Genomic DNA, 23,112 nt, shown 5'->3' on the forward strand with positions numbered 1-23,112 from the left:
TTTGATTTTTTACCTTTTGTAAGAACTTTTGTAAAAAAAAGTTCTATTTGGAAAAGGTACATTTAAGATACCATTTAGTGTGCAATCATTGGATTTGTACACAGTTTGCCAAGAACTCATTTACTTACATGAAGTGAAAGTATATCTGCCAGGCTTGGTGGCTCATGCCTGCAATCTCAGCACTTTGGGAGGCCGAGGTGGACAGATCACATGAGTCCAGGAGTTCAAGACCAGTCTGGGCAACATGACAAAACCCTGTCTCTACAAAACAATACAAAAATTAGCTGGGCAAGGTGGTGTGCACCTGTAGCCCCAGATACTCTGGAGGCTGAAGGGGGAGGATCTTCTGAGCCTGTGAGGTCCAGGCTACAGTGGTGAGCTGTGATCGTGCCACTGCACTCCAGCCTGAGCAAGAGAGCAAGACCCTGTCTCAAAAAAAAAAAAAAATATATATATATATATACATATAATATATATCAATATGACCAACAAATAAATGATCGTCTCTAAGACACAGTGAAGTAGTGTTTCATTCTGGGAGCCCTATTATCAGAGTGGTATAGACACATTGGAAAGTACTAACAGGCACTCTAACAAGCATGATGAAGATCTGATGTGATTGATTCATGAGGCAAGATTAAGAGAATTAAATATGTATGGATTGGTGAGGCAAAGACTATAGAAGGACAAGATAACTGGCTACTGACCTATGATAGTATAAACACCAAAGCAGAAGAGAAATTATTTAGCAAGCTGCAGGATGATAAGGCTATGACTAATAGGGTACATTTTTATAGTTGTTGGTTTTTTTTTTTTTTTTGAGATGGAGTCTTACTCTGTTGCCTAGGCTAGAGTGCAGTGGCATGATCTCAGCTCACTGCAACCTCCACTTCCCAGGTTCAAGCGATTTTCCTGCCTCAACCTCCCTAGTAGCTGGGATTACAATGCTTGCCACCATGCTCAGCTAATATTTGTATTTTTAGTAGAGACGGGGTTTCGCCATGTTGACCAGGCTGGTCTTGAACTCCTGACCTCAAGTGATCTGCCAGCCTCGGCCCCCCAAAGTGCTGGGATTACAGGCGTGAGCCACCGTGCTCGGCTGAGTAAAATTTTTAAAAAAGAAAAAAAAAATTTCAGGCGAAATTTCATGAAAAAACTTTCTGGCTGTGAAATCTATTAGCCTCTGAAAAGTGTCTTTTATGACAATATTAGAGAAGGGCTATCCTTTAAGATATTTAAAGCAAGGGAGAAAGTAAATGTAACAGTTTACTATAAGAAACAATTAGGCAAAATTGGGAAGGTAGACTGGATGACTTAAAATCTTTGTTGTCCTTAATGATCATATTTAGTGATTTGAATGGTTAAATCCTAAATTTTTGAAATTATACATATTAGGAAATGACCTCATACATCAGATTACCTTAAACTATCATTCTTATTTACAACACTCAGTTTCAATGGTTTCATTGATGTTGAACTGAATAAATATTTTATGCAACCAAATGCTACCATAATTTCCAAGTGCAATCATTACAAGTTCAAAGTTAATTGCTTTTAAATGTGTATTCTAAAGAATAAAACATAATAGTGTTTAAATTTTATTATGTTTAAAACTGTTTTTAGGCATTTAGTCTCTATTTTACAACAGGGGGAACAAAATAATATTAACATATCCTATTATTATACAGTATAATTTGTTTTACCTTTGTTTGCTGTATTCAATGCAGTTTGGCATAATGAAAAGGCAGTTAAATTTGCAGTCAACCCACCTGATTCAATTCTGACTCCATTAAATCTCTCTGACCATCAAACTTTTAAAAATAAGTTGGTGGCTACATTGAGGTGACCCCAAAGCAATTGCAAATAAGAAAAATAATGTTGCCTCTGAGAACAAAACATTAAAGCCAACACATGATCATGATAGCTTAGAGCAAAGACCCACATGGCATCTAAAGACACAGAAGGATTTCCCTTGTAAATTCATTAATTGACACTTGGTGTTATACTTCAGATTCCTGTGAGTCAGTTTATTCTATCCTGAGCATTTCTAGCTCTAGACCAATAAAATTAAGTATCATATACTTAATCACAGCAGATTCAGCAACAATATGACAGTGTGAAGTGTCTCTTGGGTTGTCACCCAGTGGCAGCTCCTTTTATGTTCTTACACCAAATTTGATGTTCATAACTGTGGGAAAATACCTTTCACTGATCAATGGAGAAATACACAAAATCAGTCCCATAACCAACCGTTTACTTTATTTCTAAACCTTAAGTGCCAGCCCAACACACAAAGGGCCTCTTGAACCTCTCTCTAACCAAGGTATTTTCCAATGCAAGCCTTCACCTTCCTCCAGCCATTCTGATGAGCCTTGGAGCCATCAATATATCTTCATCAGCATAAAGATTTTGCCAATTCTCAAGTATTTCAAATCCATAAAACATGAAGTTATTTCATAGATTTCTAGAGACAGTAGGAAACTTAATAATTCAGTTTGGATACTTCATATTACATGTAAAAGGGAAGGAGGATGAAAAGAGCATTGAAAACCAAGGTTTTGTAGAAACAGATAAATATATCTCTTTCATCGCAGTTAGGGAGGAAGAAATAGTGAAACCTAGAATATACGGATCATTGTTAGGAATAAAATATTGTAAAGATTTTTGATAACTCACAGAAGGCTAAGCTTAGGTTTATGTGTAAATCCCTTGAGCACCTCACAAAACTGTTGCCATGACCTTTGTTCTGGAATGGTCTTCTTTTGCTTTGAGTGGACCACCTGCACCTGTTGGTAGCCACTGCTTTGATTGTGCTTTCACTTCAGGATCATACTGATGAAGGCGTGTTTTATCCCCCATTAAAAATATATAACATTTGTATATATTTACATATGTATACATTTATTTGTTTATATATCTCATACATATGTTTATACATATACATGAGGAGACTTTAAACATTCATGAAAAATGGAATTCAAGGATACAAATAAAAAATATAAACTTTATTTCTCAACACTACCTCTGTCCAGTTCAAGACACTTTCGTAAGCAACAATACTAGTCATTTAGTCCATTCCTAAAGAACTATGGGTCCTAAGAATTTAACCATGTTAATTAAGTCTTTTTACCTTATTAACCGGAAAAAAAATGGGTGCCCTTTCTGGATTTGTTAAGATTAGAAAACAAGTATAAGCCAGAAAGATCCAAATCAGGACTGTAAAGTGGATGCCTAATAATTTACCATTGAAACTCTCACAAAATTGCCCTTGATTAGAGTAATGAACAGGAGGATTGTCTTGGTAGAGAAAAAACTCTCTGATGAAGTATTCCTGGAGTTTTTCTGCTAAAGTTTGGCTAACTTTCTCAAAACACTCTCATAATACACAAATGTCATTGTTCTTTGGACATCCAGAAAGTCAAGAGACAAAATCCCTTGAACACCTCACAAAACTGTTGCCATGACCTTTGCTCTGAACTGGTCTTCTTTTGCTTTGACTGGACCACCTGTACCTGTTGGTAGCCACTGCTTTGATTGTGCTTTGTCTTCAGGATCATACTGATGAAGGCATGTTTTATCCCCCATTATAATTCTTAAGAAATGCTTCAAAATCTTGATTCCATTTGTTTAAAGTTTCCCTTGAAAGTTCTGCTCTTGTCTGCAGCTGATCTGAATACAATAGTTTTGCTGCCCATCCAGTGGAAAGTTTGCTTAATTTTAATTTTTCAGTCATAATTATGTAAGCTGAATCAATTGAGACATGTATGTTGCTGGCTATTGTTTCTGCTGTTAAGCATCAGTCCTCTTCAATCAGGGTACAAACAAGGTTCATTTTTTCCTCACAATTTAAGGTGAAAGGTTTGCTACCACAGGCTTTATCTTCAACATGGTCTTGTCCCTTTTTAAAATAAGTTATCCATTTTTAAACTGCTGATATCTTTGAGGCATTGTCCCCATAAACTTTTCATAAAGCATTAATGATTTCACTGTTCTTCCACCCAAGCTTTACCATAAATTTAATGTTTATTCTTGCTTCAATTTTAGCAGAATTCAATGTTGCTCCAATAGGGGTTCTTTTCAAACTGATATCTTATCCTTCTTAGGGCCTCAAATGAGATCCTGTTCACACACGTTATGAAAAGTTAATATGAGTTTATTTTGGTGCAAAAATTTTTGAAAACCATGCATAATTTTTTCATAATGTGTATTTTCCACGAACTTTTTGAAGATCTTTTATAATTCTGGGTAGGGACAAGTGGATTTTTTTTTTTTGCTCCTTTTTTTTTAATTTTACTGTAAGTTCTGAGATAGATGTGGAGAACGTGCAGGTTTCAAGGTGGATTTTAAAAAGGGAGAGCAATTGCTGAGAGCTAGAGCTCAGACTGGCATAAATGAATGCTGAGGGTTTCTGAAGAACAGGGAGGCCCAATAATCAATCTTAAGTGTTTTGTGTTGATGGAATCTAAGCCCTCTCTATCTCCCCATGTATTGCTGTATTCTGCTCAACACAAAATGGTCTTAGAGTGGTCACTTTTTGTTTGCACTTATTTCTTGTTAGGGGGGTCTTTTGGGAGGTGGTATTTGTTCAGTTATCTTTATTTTATTGTCACTGTTGGATTGTAAGTGTGGTTATTTTATGGATGAAAAGGTAAAGGGACTAAATTCCATGGCTTGTTCTGAGTGACAGCTGAGATGAGTGGTGGATAATTACAGACATACACAAATCTGGTTGAGCAGGATTTGAAGAACAATGTAAGCTATCCTCCTCAACATCTCAAGAAAGAATGATAGAAATGTAAACCTAGAGCCCTATGACCATATTTCATTTGAATCCTAAAAGTCAGGAGCCTCCCATTTGTGTCTGGATTCTATAAAACGGGGAACGTAAGACCCAAATTGTTCAAGTGCCTTACCTAAGGTTGCCGGCACCATTCAGGTTCACTGATTCTTGTGGTTTTCTCCCCGTGATAAGAAACTAATTTCTAACTTCACATTGGTCAATTGCAGCCTCTGGAGTATGGCTACCTGCCTATGGCTCACAGAAATTTGAAAGGCTACCTGAAAATGTTGTTAGGGCTTTAGAATGGAGACAATGCCAGAGGGTGCTAGAATGCTTTTGTCCTCAACCCATGAGCCACAACAATCAGAGATCGGTAAGTAATTTGCATTTTAAGTAACCAAGGTCTGAGGTGCCTGGAATGCTAGCCTTGTTACTGAACTCCACAGTGTTTTCTGTGATGACAAAATTATGGACAGAAGCTGTTGGGGTTGAAATATACACCAAGAGGAGTTGATTCTCCCCTATTTCCCTGCTGCCCTGATGCCAATTGTTCTTCTCCTTCCTGACCCCTTGGCTTATGTGGCCATTCCTCTGGCTTTGCACTAGACTCAGATTTAGGTTTGGATTTAGTTGATAGGTGCCAAATTAAGCATTTCTAGAAATACAAGGAATTTTGTTTAGTGCACACTGCTCATTTAGTGCATATAGCTGCTCTGAGAAAATATTTATTGTGCACAACTCACTTGAGTCCTTGCTATCTGAGATTATTGGCCTCTCCTGGGGCTGGAGAGGCGAAAGCAACTCCTGAAGCTGAAGTTCCATGGCAGGAGACAGTTTTGTTTCTTGGATCAAGGAGTTCCAGAACTGAGAATACGTTTGTTTCCCAGATCAAGGGCAAGCACTGCGGGTGCTCAGGAGTAAAATCCTACAAAGACTGTGACTCTGAGCACTCCTGCTGCCTGCTTCTGTATATTGAGCCTTAAAGGAATACAGAAACAAACTAAACACGTTTTATTGGGTAGAATTTACACCAAGCTCCTGAGAATTGGGAAAGAGAGTAAATAACATTTTCCTTCTTTATTATGTTGCTGCCTCTTATGAACTACCTCATAGAATGTGAGGCAAGTATACAATCAAGTTCCAAGTAAATAACATCATTAATTCAAATGGAATAAAGTGTGAAACACGACCCAATCTAAACTATGATTTAAAAAAAATTAGAATGATCTCATGTGAAAGTGACAGGAATGTGCTGTAATTTAGAAATATATGAATCTTCCAGTGTTCCCAAGATAACATTTTTATGTGCTGATGAAATCTAAGTAATATATCTTCTTAAAAAAAAAAAAAAACCTCTTCCCATAAAACACCTTTATTAGAGTTTACTGAGTTTAGCAGAAATGGCAGCTAATGTCTGGAGTGCCTATTAAAGTGCAGGTCATTTGTTTGATAGTGATTATAGAGCATATTATTAAAAATGTGCATCCACAAAATGTTAACATCTCTAGCTTTATACAGATCCACACAGAAAACAAAACTTTTAAATTGTGGAGATTATATATCCAGTAAAATATTTATTGTTTCACAATGTATTGTTAACTGTGCCGACTACTCTTCAGTAAGATGCCACATAAATGAAAAATTAACCACTGTAGAATAGAAAATAGTTTAAAGTCCTGAAGCGAGTTTCTGTGCATACAAAATAGCTTTGTCCCCGGCAATGTAATGTAGAAATACTTCAGTGAAGAAGACACCATAGTAGAAGGCTTGACAGCAAAACAAAACAAAGACCAGCACTGGAATTGCTAAGTTAGGGAGCTGCATGCAAACATAGGCTGGTCTGAATTCAAGATGTTGGAGGTCACATGTGCAGTTTGGGAAGATGATGAGCTTTCACTGATGTTGTGACTACATCTCAGCAATCTGAGGCACAAGTCTGCTTCTGTTGCGTTGTGAAATTCGAGAGAGATAGAATAAACTTCCAGATTAAAATTTCTTCTCATATTTAGAGAATTTTTTTAAAAAAGTGATTGCTTTCCTCACTCCATGCTTTAGAAACCTCTCTAGTGAAATCACTCTTCAGCCTAAAATGTTACTGTATAGTGAATTACATTTTTAGTGTTAATCAGAACATTTCATTCAACAGAAATCTGAGAATTATTTCTCCTCATTGATTTCGTTTCTTTCTCTCTCAAAAACTCGGTGTTAGCAGACTTCCTTTCAGACTTTTGAGAAGTGACAATTTCTTTTTCGCGTGTTCCAGGAATGATTTTTTAAAAATAGCTACCTTATTTTGCTGTCTGCCTAAAACACTTAAATGGAGGCCAAAAGTACCAAATTTTTGTCCTGCTGCTGCTAAGGTAGCCTAAGACATTGATGTAAGTTAGAACCCAACAGGGAAGGAAATCTCACCGTCCAGAAATTGCCTAGTTGGGACATGCTTGCCTGTGAGGACTTAATTAAGTTGCTGAATTGGTTTTCTGAGTTTCTGCCAGAACACAGTGAAGGAGTATGTACCTGACGGCACTGACCGAGGTAATTATTTTCTTGATTTTAAAACAAATTTGGAATTGAGGATTTGCATAGAGTCATTTGTGGGGAACTTCATTTTCATCAATGCTTTCCAGGATGTAAGCCCCATTTCTATTTGGACCAGTTAGACAATATTGCAAGCTGAATTAACTTCTATATGTCCTCATTCCTCATTCAGAATATACCAAAACTGTAAACTGCCCAGTATGTAAGAGGACTTGAAAGGGTAAACAACTTCTCATATTATCTTCTCAATTCAAAAGGTGTCACTGTTTCTGGCCTTCATACTGTAAGAATCATAGAGTCAAGGTAAAGACTACACTTATGAAGCTTTCTCCTAGTACCGATTTCTTAGTTAATTCCATGTAACCTGTTAGAGACTGGGCTGTGAGCCACATGAGTGCAGGGAAAACATCTTAATCCATTTGTATTGAATGTGCCTGGTGATAGGAGGTATCCAATAAATATTTGTTGAAGGAGCAAACAATTAATGGATGAATGTGCACTACTACCTCTTTCTTTATCCCCTAAGTTAAAATTTTTGTTGCAAATAGCATATTGGAAGTGCAACACTGAAAGGCAGGAGGAAAAACAAAAATATGTTACACAAAAATTTTTAGTAAAAATGGTAGCTCTTAACTCCTTTCAAAGAAAAACTTAGAAGACTTTGCATTAGCCAAGAAACAAGGTCAAACGACTTTATGAACAATGATATATCTGAAAAAAGAACAATTCCTTTATCCTTGAAATATCTGAAAGAGCTTATAGAAAACGTTGATCTAAGAGCTTGTCAAATATGGTATTTTGCCAAATGCTTGCCATCTTCAGCCATCACCGTATTGTCTTGCAAAATGGGGATTCTCTTCCCAGTCCTTGCAAACTTGGCAATTTAGTTCAAATGGGACTGATCTACTTACGCTTAACTGCTGACAAGCAAGCTTCATGAAGAAACAAAATACATGTATTTCCCAGTGGTAGGGCCAGGACCCTTCTTTTTATTCAAACTACAATGAACAGAGTTGAGACCCTGGAGAAAACTATCACGTTTGAGTTCTTACAGAATCCTGGAAAGTACACCCTATTTTTCTCTTTAAAACAAAAACAAACATAAAACAGCAGAGCAGTAGGAAATCATTTCCTAGACTCATCACTGGAACAGACTTTCCTAAGAAAATCCTGATAAGTGAAGAAGCCGAGCTCAAATCTGGCCTGTTCCTGAACCTGTAAAAGAAGATGACAGTCTATCTGATACAATACATTACATAGTATCAGTGGTTGCTATTATCAGCCTGTCCTACAGGAAACAACGTTGGGATTACTTGCTAAAACATCAGTTGCATCAAGCTTCTGATAAATGCTATTTTAAGCCACAGATATAGAACCTTAAGTGTAAAGTGAAAAGAAATCGGGATAAGGAGCAAGATTACTATCATGTTGTAAGCCCTGTTAATTTTTTTTGTACTTATTGAATGAAGGACTCACTAAGTCACTGCTTTTGCCCTATTTAAAAAAAAATTATATTAGACTCTCCATGGTTTGGAAAAAATCCTATTTCCATTTTGTAATGTAAGTAGATGGTACTAGATTCACTTCTCATGTCTAAACATTTTCTGTGATTTTATGAATTCGATTAAATATCAATTGCATTTCCTTTCCAAATAAATGAATTCCAACATGACAGATTTTTCTATGATACCAATGTCTAGTCTAGTTCCTAGGATAAAGTCTGTGTATAATATATTTTTGTTGTTGCATTGTATCTACAACAAATCTTTCCAAAAGGAAAAAGTAAACAACATTTCCAGCATCTTAGAATGCAATATTGCTTTTAAGAAGGGGAACTAATGACAATACAAATTTTACACCTTCATATTCCTTTTTTCAAAATATCATATTGTAACAATGAGGATGCAAAATAGTTTGTGAAACTGATTTTTAAGCTTCTGCTTCTACAATAGTCTTTAATCATGTAGAAAAATTATGTTTAAAAATGTCCTTCTAATATTGAGTAACAGCTGTGCTACACATTCTGCTAGTACTAACAATTCATAAATTAAAATAACTGGCAATTTTGCACTAAATTTATGTCAGCAAATGCCTGGTCAATGTAGGATAGGATGTTAAATCATAAACATTAACGAAGTTTTCTTAAACAAAAGACCAGCCCCATTAATTTCACTGGCTTAAATAAATGGTTAAATAAACTGTCAGATTATTGTGGGAGACTTGTATTTTTTTTCTCCTTCAGAAATCCGAACCAATTAGCCTTAATTTGTTACTAAAATATTCTTGACTACTAGATGATGGTCAGAGGCAACGCTATATCTTAAAATTAGACAAGCCTCCTGCATATTCCAGACACAATGCAACAAAGGTTGTGCTTTTAAGAGGCTGTAATAGATGAATGCAGCCACTGATTTGTGTGTTTATTTGTAAGTCTCCGGTATTCCCTAGGAGTAGAGTAGTCTATTGTGTTCTATTTGCACAATTATCTGCTAATATTTATTTCTACAGGCAAGATCAGTACCCTCCCTCTTTATTTTTTGTGATTAATGCTATAAAGAATAGTATTCCAAAAAGTTTCTACATATGAAGGATCTAATTTTGATGCAAGGAAAAAAAAGTAAATAGATGCATGGAGGGTAGAGACAAAACTGAGAGAAATACAGCAGAATTGATCTCTTTTGCAAAGACAAATTCTTGACAACAAAACCATCCACCCCGAGACAAATTCTGATTGTCACTGAAATTCAAAAATGAAGCAGTTTTCAGTTATTCTGGCATAAAATGGCATATCAAATCCAGGCAGAAGAAAGTTTAGGTTGGCTTTAGACTTCTTGAAAGTTATATTCAATGTCAGAAGACAATGGAGCAATTTCTAGAAGGTTCTGAGGGAATGTGTTGTCCAAAATATTAGACCCAGGCAAAATATCAGACAAATCAAATGACAACCAAAATTATTCTGAAACATGCTTCTGTATTTCTTACAAAAAGAGAAAAACAAAATCAGAACTCCCATATTCTCCATTCAAATATGATAAACACTCTTATGAAAACTACTCAAAACTCAAAAGTTAAAATAACTACTTCAAAATTGAGAAACCACTATAAAACATCTGGAATGAAAATCAAGATTATTTCCTGCAATAATTGTGCTTGCCAAATAAAGGTAAATGTAAGCTTAACAATAAAATTATGACATATAAATGTAATATATATTAAATATGACATATAACTAATAAAAAAATTGAGAAGTGGAGATGGAGGCTGGGAGCAAGTGTAAAGAGTTAATACTTTTGTCTCTCATAGCAGAGGTCAATTGATATTGTGTAAGGTTAAAATATGTAGCTAAAAATGGCAACTCAAGTGCAATGTTTTTCACAGTTTCTAAGGATTAGAGAGATCTACTATGAAACAGTATCTTTTGAGGTGATGAAATATTTTTTGAAGTTAAGCAGTCCTTTCCCTTATTTCTTATGAGGTTTTTCTCTGCAAAATTTAAATAAATAAATATTAATTCTTATGTTAAAAATAGTATTACACTTTGATGCCATTTTATACATTTTTTTTCTTATTTCTCTGCCCAACCACTCATCCATCCAAACTTACAGCTCATAGAACAGTTGGCTAAGAATAATGCTGGTGATGAATAAAGATGGAATTAGAGGAAGTATTTTACATTTTTCTCTGCAACTTTCTATTAAATTTTTAGTAATATGTATCTTTTTTATTAAAACAATATAGTCATTCCCCTGAAAAAATCAGAAAATAAAAAGTTAAAATAAAGATTGATTCAACAGCTAAATATCAAAGTTCCTTTCCCTCTGTATCCCAAGATGACTTAATTGGTCATTGACTTTTTAACTTCATGATGTCACTTATTTTAATGCACATTCTTCTTCTGGATACCATATTTTGAATTTAAGTAATTGCCTTTTTAACTTACCAATTAATACATTTTATAAAGTCTTACCATACATAGTAAGATGTATCAAGAATTAAAACAGTATAATAAAAAGCAACCATCTCTTAGCTCATCTCTCCCCACTTCCAGTCCTGGTACCCAGAGCAATTCCCCTTAATCTTCATCATTTGAGATTTTCCTTCATATTGACACCTCCTTTTTCCCCCAGCTTTAGACATATCTATTGGTTTACTCTCATGATAGATGTGAGATTAATTCATATATACTCTTCCCTTCTTCCCTAATTTACCACCTATATATATAATTTTACAACTATTATTGGTTTCTCCATGGGTCATATCTTTAACCTCAAACAACATAATTATAAGTTTATTTCTCCTTCAGTCTTGTTCAGTGTTCACACAACATTTGATATAATTCAAAAAGTAGCATTCCTTTCTTTTCTTATGCTCTTCCATTTTTATTATATCTGACAATAGCACTCTTACCTTTATATTGTCAAAAATCAGTAATAATAACATTCTGGGTTTTTGTTTATTTTTGGCCTTTCTTGTTGTTTTGCATTTCCATGTACAGTTTAGAAGCAGCTTTCCATTTCTACAGATAACATGTGCTGGGTTGTTTTGACTTAATGGATCATTTTTCTCACCAATGTTTTGTAGGACTCAGGGTAAACATATCATATATCTTTTGATAAATTTATTCTTAGGAATTTGATAATTTTTATATTATTGCAGAAGTTATTTTATTTTCTGTTTATTTGCTGCTAGCATAAAGACATATGATTGATTTTTGTATATTGGTCTTGAACCTGTGACCTTGCAAGGCAACTAGCTGCTTGTATATTTCTTGGGATTTTTGTTGTATGCGACAGTATTGTCTGCAAATAAAGAAACATCATCTTCTTGCTCTTCAATATTTGTGTCTTTTATTTCTTCTTCTTGCCTTAAAATACTGGCTAGGACCTCCAGTATAATGGTGAGTATAAGTAGTGATGGCAGAAATATTTATCATGTTTATGACCTTTAAGGAGATAACTCTCAATATTTTATCAATGAATATGCTGCTGGCTACAGGATTTTTGGCAGATATTTTAAAATTCAAATGGAATAAATTCTACTTTATTTAAATATACTTATTTAAATAAAGCAAATGTTACTTTTTTCCTCTATGAATTAAGATAATCATCTTTTTTCATTTTATTTTTAATGAACTATCCTTTTTATTTCTTTACATGCTTATTTGCATCATAGAAAATCCCACTGGCTCAGACTGATTTATCCATTTTATACGACACTGAAATTGGCTAATATGGTTAGGTTTTTGTGACTATGATCATGAAAGATATTGTTCTATAATTTTCTTCTTCTGTAATGTCTTTATTGGGATTTGGCATCATGTTTATGCTAGCCTCCGTTGTAAGATAAAATGTTTCAAGTGTGGGAGTTTCTTTTTTTAAATGTATAGTAGAATTCACCAGTGAAGCTATGTTAGTTTGTGGTTCTTATCTTCTGATGGATTACAGGATTACATTATTTTTAGGATTCTGTTTTATCAATAGTGTTTCATGAGTGTATCTCTCATATAGCTTTTTTAGAGGTTGCTCTACATAATATCTATGATTCAAAGGTGCCATTGTTATACCAGTTTGAGTGAAGTATAGAAGATCTACCTCTCTTTACATCCCTTTACACTCCCTTGTTCATAATATAATTGTCTGAAATATTTTCTCTACATACAGTTAGAGCCACAGTGTTATGATTTCTACTTTAGCCATAAAGCATAATTTAGAAAATTGAGGAAGAGAAAGAAAGCCTGAAGTATTTACCAATATTTTTGCTGACAGGATTCTTTCTTCCAAAAATTGCAACGTTCTTTTTTTTTTAATTGTTTCCTTTCTCTTTGGAGAACTTATTTTAATTACGCTTTTAGGGCATATCTGCCAGACTAGATTTTCTTAATCTGAGAATATCTTGATGTTTCCTTAATTTCTAAAGAGCATATTTGATAGGCGTACAGATTTGGGTTGAGAGTCTTTTCTTTTAGCACTGGGAAAAGTATGGCGTCACTTTCTTTTAGCTTCTATGGTTGCTAAGAGGAATTCATTGTTTTTAAATTTTTTTTCTCCAATAGATAAGGTGTCATTATTCTCTGACTGCTTTCAAGATGTTATCTTTGTCTTTAATTATCGGGACTTTATGATGTGTCTTGACCTGGCTATCTTTGGTTCATTCTTTTTGAACTTCATTCAGCTTCTTGCACCTAAATGTGCAAAGCATTCAGCCATTATTTCAAGTATTTTTTCAGCCCTGCTGTTTCTCCTCTCTTTCTAACATTTCAATATTTCAAAATTTAAATATTTTGTTACAGTCCCCTAAGTCCTTGAAGCTCTGACATTTTTTTTCCAGTTAGTTTTCTCTATGTTGTTCAGTTGGGTAATTTCTATTATCTTATTGTTAGGTGGCTAAATCATTCTTCTATCCCCTCTATTCTACTGTTGAGCCCCACTACTGGGTGTTTTAGTTTGTTCTCACTTCCAAAATTTTCATCTGGTTTTCCTTTGTATCTTTTATTTCTTTGCTGGACTTCCTTTGCTAAGGTTTTGGATATTTTTTCTTTTGTTTCAAAGGTGTTCATAATTGCTCATGAAGTTTTTTTAAAAAAATCATGGCTGCTTTAAAATCTTTTCCAAGATTTTAAGATTCTAAGATTGTCTGACTCTAAGATTTTATATTATCTTTTTTGATTCTAAGATCTCTGGTATTTCACTGTTAGCTGTTGTGTGTTTTTTCATTCAATTTGAGATCTGCTTGGTTTTGGTATGATGAGTGATTTTTACTGAAAACTTTATATTTTGGTATTAGTGATGGCAGCGGCAGCCCATCTAGAGTGATCATTGCCATGATGCCAGCTTCAGGGGAGGAGGCGTGGTTGCGGCTACATGCTCCATGGAACTAGCAGGAGCCAGGAACAGGCGGAAGCCCTGCCCTCTTCTGAGTTGGCAGGGTGGGAGCCTTGGGCTCCCTGAGCACAGTTGCAGCCGCCCAGCTGCAGCTGCAGACCTGAGCATGCCAGTGCTCTTGGGGGCTGGGAGCAGGAAGGAGCCCTACCCTCCTGAGCACAGCTGCAGCTGCCCAGCTGTGGCGGTGGACCCAGGCATCTCTGCACTCTCAAGGGCCCAGGAAGGCCCCCCCAAACCACTGCAGGCTTAGAAGTGCTTGTTCCCACTGTCTGGTCTCTCCCCACTCCCTGCACCCCATTTTGATCTCAGAGCAAAGTTTAGGCTGAACCCATGTGCTGTTGCATCATGGCCAGGTGTGTGCAAACTGGGGGCAGCACTGTCACACTAGCCCCCTGCCTCCTCGACCCCCTCCAGACTTCGGGCACCAGTGAGCATGAGAGTGAAGCTGACTGGGGCATTGAGGGCAGCTCACGCTGGCCTTCAAGTGTCCCTTAGCACAAACTAATAGTTGCAGGAGGCAGACAGGCTCCTGGGCAGAAAAGGGCAGGTCCCTGGTGAAGCTCTGCCTTCAGGCCAGGGAAGACCTGAAGCCTGGGGTTGGGGCTCCCAGTCCCACAGACTGGAGTGGGAATTTATGGTCCTTTTTCTGGGCTTCTCATAGCTACCTATGAACCAATCAGCATGCACTTCCTCCCCTCTGAAGCCCATAAAACCCCGAACACAGCCGGACTGGAGAGATGCCATGACAGCCTGCTGGCAGAGAGGAGCTACCCACTCCAGGGTCTCCTCTCTGCGGAAAGCTGAACACTCCTCAAGACACCTTGGTGGGGTGAAAGAGCTGTAACACAAACAGGGCTGAAACACACTCCTTGCCTGCTATGTTGCAAATAACGAGAGGGAGGGAACAGCTATGGCCCTTTGGGGAGCCCAGACCTAGAAGCTCACCAAGCCAGGGCTGTGACACTCTCTTTGGGGCTCTGTGGTTCCTGGTGTCTCCAACCTGCCAGGCATCATTGTGTTCCCCAGTGCCAGGCTTGGAAGATGCTTGTGGTGCGCCTGGTCCAGCCGCAACCTTGCAGGGAGCCAGTGTCCATGCTGGCACCTGGAGCTGCCTGTCCTGCTGCAGCCAGTGTGCCTGGGTGTGCACAGTGACTGGATCCCATGCTCACTTGCTCACACACCCCTCACTACTCTGCTTACCTTTGGCAGTCAGGAGTCCGGGCCAGTAGCGCAAGCCAAGTGCAGCCTACCAAGCCGAATGGGCCCAGCAGGCCTGAGCAAAACTGGGGCAAATGCACCACAGGGCACAGAGGCTTTCGGCTCTTGAAGTGACACCCCAGGGATGTCATAACATTAGGTTATGAGATTCTAGGTCTTATTTAAAATTTCTGTTTTATATGACTTTCTCTGACTGTGCTCCTGCAGGAACAGCATGGGGCAGGAGGGAACACCATCTCATTCCTGCCCAATGGGTCTAGAAATCCAGGCTTCCTATTGAACCTTGGTTGGTATTTTCAGGGATGGGCGTGGTTCTTTGTCAGGCTGGGTGGAGGTGAAAGGCCCAGCTCACCACAGAGTACGTGTTTTTTTCCTGTGGTGTTTGGCTGGAATGGATAATTGTTGCCTTGCTAGGCTGCCCCTTGCCTGGTTCTTTGGCTACAAGGAACACAGTTAGCTAAGGATTTTATTTTTTTGTCTGTACCCATTGTGTTTCTGAGATACTGGCTTCTGCAGCTCCAAGATTAGAATAGAGGAGGCAAGAAGAAAGCTAAGAAACTCATCATTGTGTTGTTCTCAAAGTCTCTAAGCCAGTCTACCCTCTTTTCTCCACCTTTTCAAGTCTTCTTATGTTTGCTTTTTACATAATGTCCAGGGTTTTTAGTTGTACTTAGTGAGAAGAATGTAGAAAAGTACATCTACTCTATTTTCCCAGAAATTGAACCATCCAATTAATTTGTAATTTCAGGTTTTATATTTTCTAGTTCTAAAATGCCCAGTTTGTTCCCTTGTTAAAATTCAATTTAAAATTTATCTTTTTGTCCATTTTTCATGTATTCCTCTAAGATATTTGGTAGCTCTTTCAATAGCTTGTCTACTAATTCCAGCATCTGAATCTAATTCTATGACTGCTTTTTCTGTTATTAGTATTTAGTTTGTCTTGCATCTTTGAATATCTAATTATTTATTTGTAACTAGATATAGTATTTAAAAGATTCTTATGAAGTAAAGTAAATAAATATTGCTCCCCAGATAGGAACTAAGCAACTCGGCAACTGGTTTGAGAAAATGACCACGTTAGGTCCAAACGGTTGAACTCAGTTGGGACTTGGTTGCAGCTTTAGTTAGCTTCAACTTACCTCCTGTTTCAAATATTTTCAGGGTAAGATCCATTCTGCATGCGTTGCAATCTCTTCCCTCTTGCAAGATCTCTAAAACTGTGAGACTACTGAAGGCTGTTATTGCTTTCCAGCCCAGTCTCTTATCTTCCATGCTGCCATAGCCAAATACTCAACAAAAGTCCTATGGGAAAAAGATCGGCAAGGAGAGATAATTAGCTTTGTGTTTGGGAATCCATAGCCCTAATATGTCAGCCAGCGAGCCCACCATGTCATTAAATCCTCTTGTTTCTCCTTAACCAAGAAAAGTGGCTCTTCCCATGGCAGCCTGATTTTCAGCCTGCCCAAACCTAAAGTGGGCAGACCATGTGGAGGAAAGTGGCAGATAAACCCTGCTTACTTGGAAATGTTTTATCCTTAAGATATAATTCCATTAGACTTCTTTATGACCACAGTTCTCTAACAGTGTTAAAACTAGATAATTTGTATTTCGTGTTTCTCTGATGACAGATGCATTGCAAATTTCTATATTCCAATTGAAACTGGAAGCCCTAACACTGTGTTGTGAGAGCTTAATGAAGTCTTACATGATTTCTTTCTTTTTTTTTTTTTTTTTGAAATGGAGTCTCACTCTGTCACCCAGGCTGGAGTGCAGTGGCATGATTTTGGCTCACTGTAACCTCTACCTCCCAGGTTCAAGCAATTCTCCTGCCTTAGCTTCCTGAGTAGCTGGAACTACAGGTGTGTGCCACCATACCCAGCTAATTTTTGTATTTATTTATTTATTTAGTAGAGATGGCGTTTCACCATTTTGGCCAGGCTGGTCTCAAACTCCTTACCTCAAGTGATCCACCCACCTCAGCCTCCTAAAGTGCTGGGACTACAGGCATGCGCCACTGCGCCTAGCCTATAGATGGCTTCTTAAAATTATGAATAAATGCACTGCATTTGTATTATGACTATTTAATAACTATTACGAAAGAGACAAGTAATGTGCTAGGACTACTTGTTCTCCTCTCAGGATTTAGTACATATTCACTTTTCCACTCACGGAGAATATTCCTAGAGTTACATTCAAGGAATTTGTTTTTACCCCACAGAATTCTTTTACTATATTTTCAACTGGTCTCTTATTTTAAATGATGTATGCAATTATTTTTCCCCAATTCTTTCACTCCAGCTAGCTTTCTAGTCTTGTTGTTCAGCCATAATTTTAGAATTTTCAGTGCTCTTCTGGAAGACCTATTAATCTGACATTGGATTCACGAGGTTATCTGTGTCTTTTACTTTAGATTTTATTAAGTCTGTCTTTTGGTATTTCTGGTGTATTCTTCAGGAGATTTCCTTCATTTTATCATTTTACAGACAGATTGACAGAGAAATATAGATATGATATTTATGTAAATATCTATATGTTCAAATTCAAGTGTGCTTTCTTTTTTTTTTTTTTTTTTTTGAGACGGAGTCTCGCTCTGTCACCCAGGCTGGAGTGCAGTGGCTCAATCTCGGCTCACTGCAAGCTCCACCTCCCAGGTTCACGCCATTCTCCAGCCTCAGCCTCTCCGAGTAGCTGGGACTACAGGCGCCCGCCAACGGCCAGCTAATTTTTTGTATTTTTAGTAGAGATGGGGTTTCACCGTGGTCTTGATCTCCTGACCTCGTGATCTGCCCACCTCGGCCTCCCAAAGTGCTGGGATTACCAGCGTGAGCCACCGCGCCCGGCCGTGTGCTTTCTTATTAGTATTTGGTATTTTTTCTCCTTTCAAGTAAGCCTGCTTTCGTTTTATTAAAGCATTATCTTCTAAATTTCTCTAGAGACATTAATTAGGATGTTTTCTAAATATTGTTCTATTCCCAAAATATCTGTTTTTCCCTTGGGGAGGATTTCTTTTTGTCTCTTTCTTTAAAATAAGTATTTGAATGATTATACTTTGCACTGAGGATTTTCCCTAATGTCTAGAGATTCTTGTTGTCCATTTAATTAAGAGACTACAAAAAATCTGACCATAAACACTGTTAAGGGCTTGACAGACTTGGCTTAATTTAAGTGAGCAGAGAGCTGGCAGTAAATTTTCAGACACCTCAGTGACAGACTGTTTAATGCTGGGGTGCCATCTCCTACACTAGCTACCCTATTTCTCCCTCAAGGAGGTGGTTCAGTTTAATTGAAGAACCTCACTTAAATTTGCTGTCATTTTGCTTTTCTGCATGTGGGCTAAATCCCTGTATGCCAGGCAATCTGTGCACAGACATAGGAAAGAGGGAAAGAGGTCGACTGGTTCTTCTACAGACTTTAATTATATCTCATTCCTACTCTTCATAGACATAGTATTTCCAGCTTCCAAGCCCTACTGATCTTCTGCAGTGAAAAATCTGTTTCATCCTTGGCTAAAATCTTCAAAAGTGTCCTTGACTTTATCCTTCTCATTTCTGCTTTATTGGCTCCCAATCCCCAATATGGTGTTTGTTTGTTTTTCCAGAAGGAACAGTTCCAAAGAGCAACCATAGATTGATGTACTCTCTTCCCATCTACTCCCTCCTTTGTTTTTTGGCTTAAGCCTTTATATATCTATTTTGTTTTATTTGAGATTCTGCCCATAGAGAGAATGAAGAAACACATGTATTCATTCTGACATCTTGAAAGATTTTTAAATTGTTTAAAAATTTATTCCTTATTAAATAATTAAATTTTATTATAACGATATAGTTACATCTTGGCTATGGTCGCTATCCTAAGACTAAGGAGAAAAGCAACTCAGAAACCATTCTAATCAAAGAAGAAGAACTTGTAGTATATGAAAATAATCCCATCCACTTGTTAATGGCTTTGGGAGACAAAATGAAATTTGCTTGAATGCTGCCTTCTCTTTCCATTTCTCCCTAAACATTTTAATGCACTAGACATTAAAAAAAATCGTAAATGTACTTATAAAAATTTTAATGGAATACTTAGTTGGAGAAGTGGTGTTACCATAACTGAAGTGTATATATGTCTCTTTAACTAAAATTAAAACTGTATCAAAGAGCTAGAGATCATTAGACAGAGGATGGTAAATTATCCAATGATAAGCTGATTCCCCTGAGATAAAAGCCTAGAAGAGAACAACAAATTAATAATTAAAATTTTCCATCTACAGTGTGCATTTTTGTTATGTGACCATTATTTACTGTCTTTTCAGGGTTTTTTTTTTTTTTTGAAGGAGTCTTGCTCTGTTGCCCCGGCTGGAGTACAGTGTGCAATCTAGGCTTACAGCAACCTCTGCCTTCCAGGTTCAAGCCATTCTCCCACCTCAGCCTCCTGAGTAGCTGGGATTGCAGGCACTTGCCACTATGCCCAGCTGATTTTTGTATTTTTAGTAGAGATAGGGTTTCACCATGTTGGTTGACCAGGCTGGTCTCGAACCCCTGACCTCAGGCAATCCACTTGCCTCAGCCTCCCAAAGTGCTTGGTATGAGCCACCGTGCCCAGACGTCTTTTCAGTTTTATATAGCAAAATATGACATCTCAATGGCCTTAAGAAACAAAAAATATGTATTATCTCTGAAACCAAGAAGTCCAGAAGCAGAAAGTTTCTAGGCTTGGTGAATTCTAAAGGTTATAAATGTCTTCAAAAACTCAGATTGTTTCTATCTTTCTGATCTACTATCCTCAAGACATGGCCTGCTTTCTCTCATGGGGGTGGGATGGCTCTCAAAGTTCCCGTCATCACATGGATATATGACAATGGCCAGTGGAATATGAGCTATTTTTATGCATTACTCTTGGTCTCCTGATCTAGCTTTTCACAGTTTGTGTATAAGAGAAATGGAAAGGGCAGGTGGCAGAGTATGGGTAAGAAGGTAACGAGATACAAGCAGCATGGTTTTCATATTCACATGAGAATGTGTAAAAGAGGAGAAATAAATGTTTTGTTTTGTTTTCCTGTGCACAAAATAGCCACTTGGGCACTGAGGGCTCCAGAGAGGTCTCTGCCACCTGTGGTCTTTCAACAGTGCAAACATCAGCAATAGCAGCTTCTGGGGGTGACAGGAGGGTTGTCGGGGACAAGCAGGAGATGGTTAATAGCAAATCAAGCTGATGTGTAGAAGAAAAAAGGAGGAAGAAGTTACAAATTCTCGTACTAACACCGTATCAGAGACACTGACAGCAGCCCTCACTAGAGCTGTTGCAGAAGGTAAACAAGAGAAAATGACAGATGTCACCAAACAAAACGCTGACAGGGCTCACTTCTGATTACATCTGAAGTACCACCTCAAGATTTCCTTTTGCAAGAAAAGCTGTCCTAAATTAACAATGGAATGAAAGTTACACCCATTTTAGAGATGAAGAAATTTCGTATCTTCTATCTCCAGAGTAAAGCTTCTCCCTCTCCCTTATATGAATTTTTTTCAATACACTTTTACATTTACCTTATAGCGGAATGAATGTTTATCTAATCCATTTGTCACTTTATTTATGTGATGTCTTGTGATTTCAGTTTTAGTTAGGAAGTCATGATACAAAGCTTAATCTCCATTAACTGGGAGTAATGAGGGACAAGGTAACTGAGGATGAGGCCATAAACAGCCTCATCTTAGAGATAAAGCATAAAGTAGGTAGAAAAAAAATGAAGAAGAGAGGTGAATTTCCAGTTCACAGTGAAACACTGTCCTTTGGACTGGCCTTGGTGTACAGAGGGGTCCTTAGTATCCATGCCTATGCTTCTTGATGCTGTAGTTGACATGCAAATACAGATAACTGACTGAAGATGGGCTCTCTGGATCCTCTCTGTGGCATATCTGAAACATGAAGACACAGAAATAAAAATCTTGAAGTCACTGGAATTGAATCGTATTAACAGCAGTGCCTAATGACAGACTGAGCATCTGCTTGGAGAACCAACAAAGCAGAGGTAGTGGAAATTGGCAATATTTGTGATAATAGAACATCATAATCAATCAGAATAGTAAATATTTAATTTCTACTTCTCCCCACAAATAAACCAAGGTGGTAATAAAATAAAATAAGAACTCTTTGAGCTTTATTTTATTCTTTTATTGATAGGGATATATATGGTAAGACTATACATATAAGTTTTAAATTCCACAGAGGGTAGTCAGTGCCCTACATTTTTCAAAGCTTAGTTCCTGTAAACTTCTTGTTCTTCTTCTCTTAGTTTTCCTAAAACTCTAATCACTCCTTCAGTTTAGGTCCCCATAGCCCCCTTAATTCCTACTCTTTCTGAAGTGCAATTATCCTCTTTCCCTTTGATTCTCTGAACTCATCTGGTACCTGTTTGGAGGTTCCAAAAACAAATGGAGGTTATATTAAGAACCTCCATTATATAGTTATATTAAGAACTATAAAATCAGAAGTAAGAAAATATAGATCTCTTACACTTATTCAACATCCTAACAAAGTGCTTTCATACCACTATTTGATTCTTTCTGGAACCTTAGGAGACACAGATATTATTATTTTTGTTATACAGATGAATAAATGTGTCATAAATAACAATGATCACATGCTTAAACTGTAATACCTAAAGTAAAAACTAGTTTGGTGCTCTGTCAAATCAAACCAGCTGGCTTGGAAAGCTGATTGAAAGTAAAGAATATAGATAAAAAGGTAGAAGAAAGACATACAATTTGGAGTTCAATTCAGACAAAGCCAAAAATTCAATATTTTAATTAAATTAATCAGAGTCTATTTCTGTTGTTTGAAAGCAATTTCTAATAAGAAAATAAAGTAAATTATATCAAATAGATCTAATGGATGTTTTTATGAACTTCCATGTGATATTTATGAACTTGTTTAACTATAGATGTTATCCAAAATGATGCCCATACAATAATTTAGTCATTCTAAACATCTCACACATTGTCATGTTGGAACCAAATAGCCCAAGCTTCTCCTTACCTCTCTCTGTAGCTAGTGTTTGCTTCTGATTCGGTAGAGGGTCTTGAGAGATTGATGAGAAGTACGTATATGGTTGCTGATAAGAATGGGCCTTCTTACCTTCCAATTAATATAACACAAATGTATTGGTTGTTATGTGATTCCAAACAATAGATTCAACAATCTAATGTGTATAATTCTTACTGATTTTTAGTCACTTATTTTGAGAAATGTACTGTTTTACTTTTTCCATGTTTAATTCACAAATAAATGATTATCTATCAGTACTCCACCAAAACTACAAACCCACCATCAAGAGTTAACTAGTTTAACTCAAAGATGAGAGTGATTTAGGCAACTAGTAAGTGATAATAGAAAGTGTAGAGAATTAATACCCCTATCTGAACCCCCTGTTCCAGCTAAGTGACTATAAAACATATCTTCCAATAGGTAAAACCTAACCTATGGAGAACTGTTTGCCTTCCTCTCAATCTGGGATACCTCGTTTAAGTTTCAGTAACCCCATTTCTAAGAATTAATATCACAAATTTTCTTCCATTTCTTATAGTCTTATATTTTCTTATATTTCTTTTATTGTTCTTCTTATATTATCCATGATACTGTGGGAACACACCACAAATAACTCTAAATAATTGTTGGCTTTCTCTTCCTTCCTAAGAAACATCTTCTTGCTTCTAA

General features: G+C 36.9%; 1 long non-coding RNA gene across 1 annotated transcript in view; it reads right to left on the reverse strand.

Moving 5' to 3' along the window:
• Nucleotides 1-20,967: 20,967 nt before the first annotated feature.
• Nucleotides 20,968-23,112, reverse strand: part of LOC101178165 — a 30,285-nt gene continuing 28,140 nt past the window's right edge. The window contains exon 5 of the long non-coding RNA XR_179143.3: nucleotides 20,968-21,314. This is a non-coding gene — a long non-coding RNA (uncharacterized LOC101178165). The remainder of the gene's footprint in view (nucleotides 21,315-23,112) is intronic.

Source organism: Nomascus leucogenys, chromosome 12 (genome assembly GCF_006542625.1).
Source record: "Nomascus leucogenys isolate Asia chromosome 12, Asia_NLE_v1, whole genome shotgun sequence".
NCBI classification, from domain to species: domain Eukaryota; kingdom Metazoa; phylum Chordata; class Mammalia; order Primates; family Hylobatidae; genus Nomascus; species Nomascus leucogenys.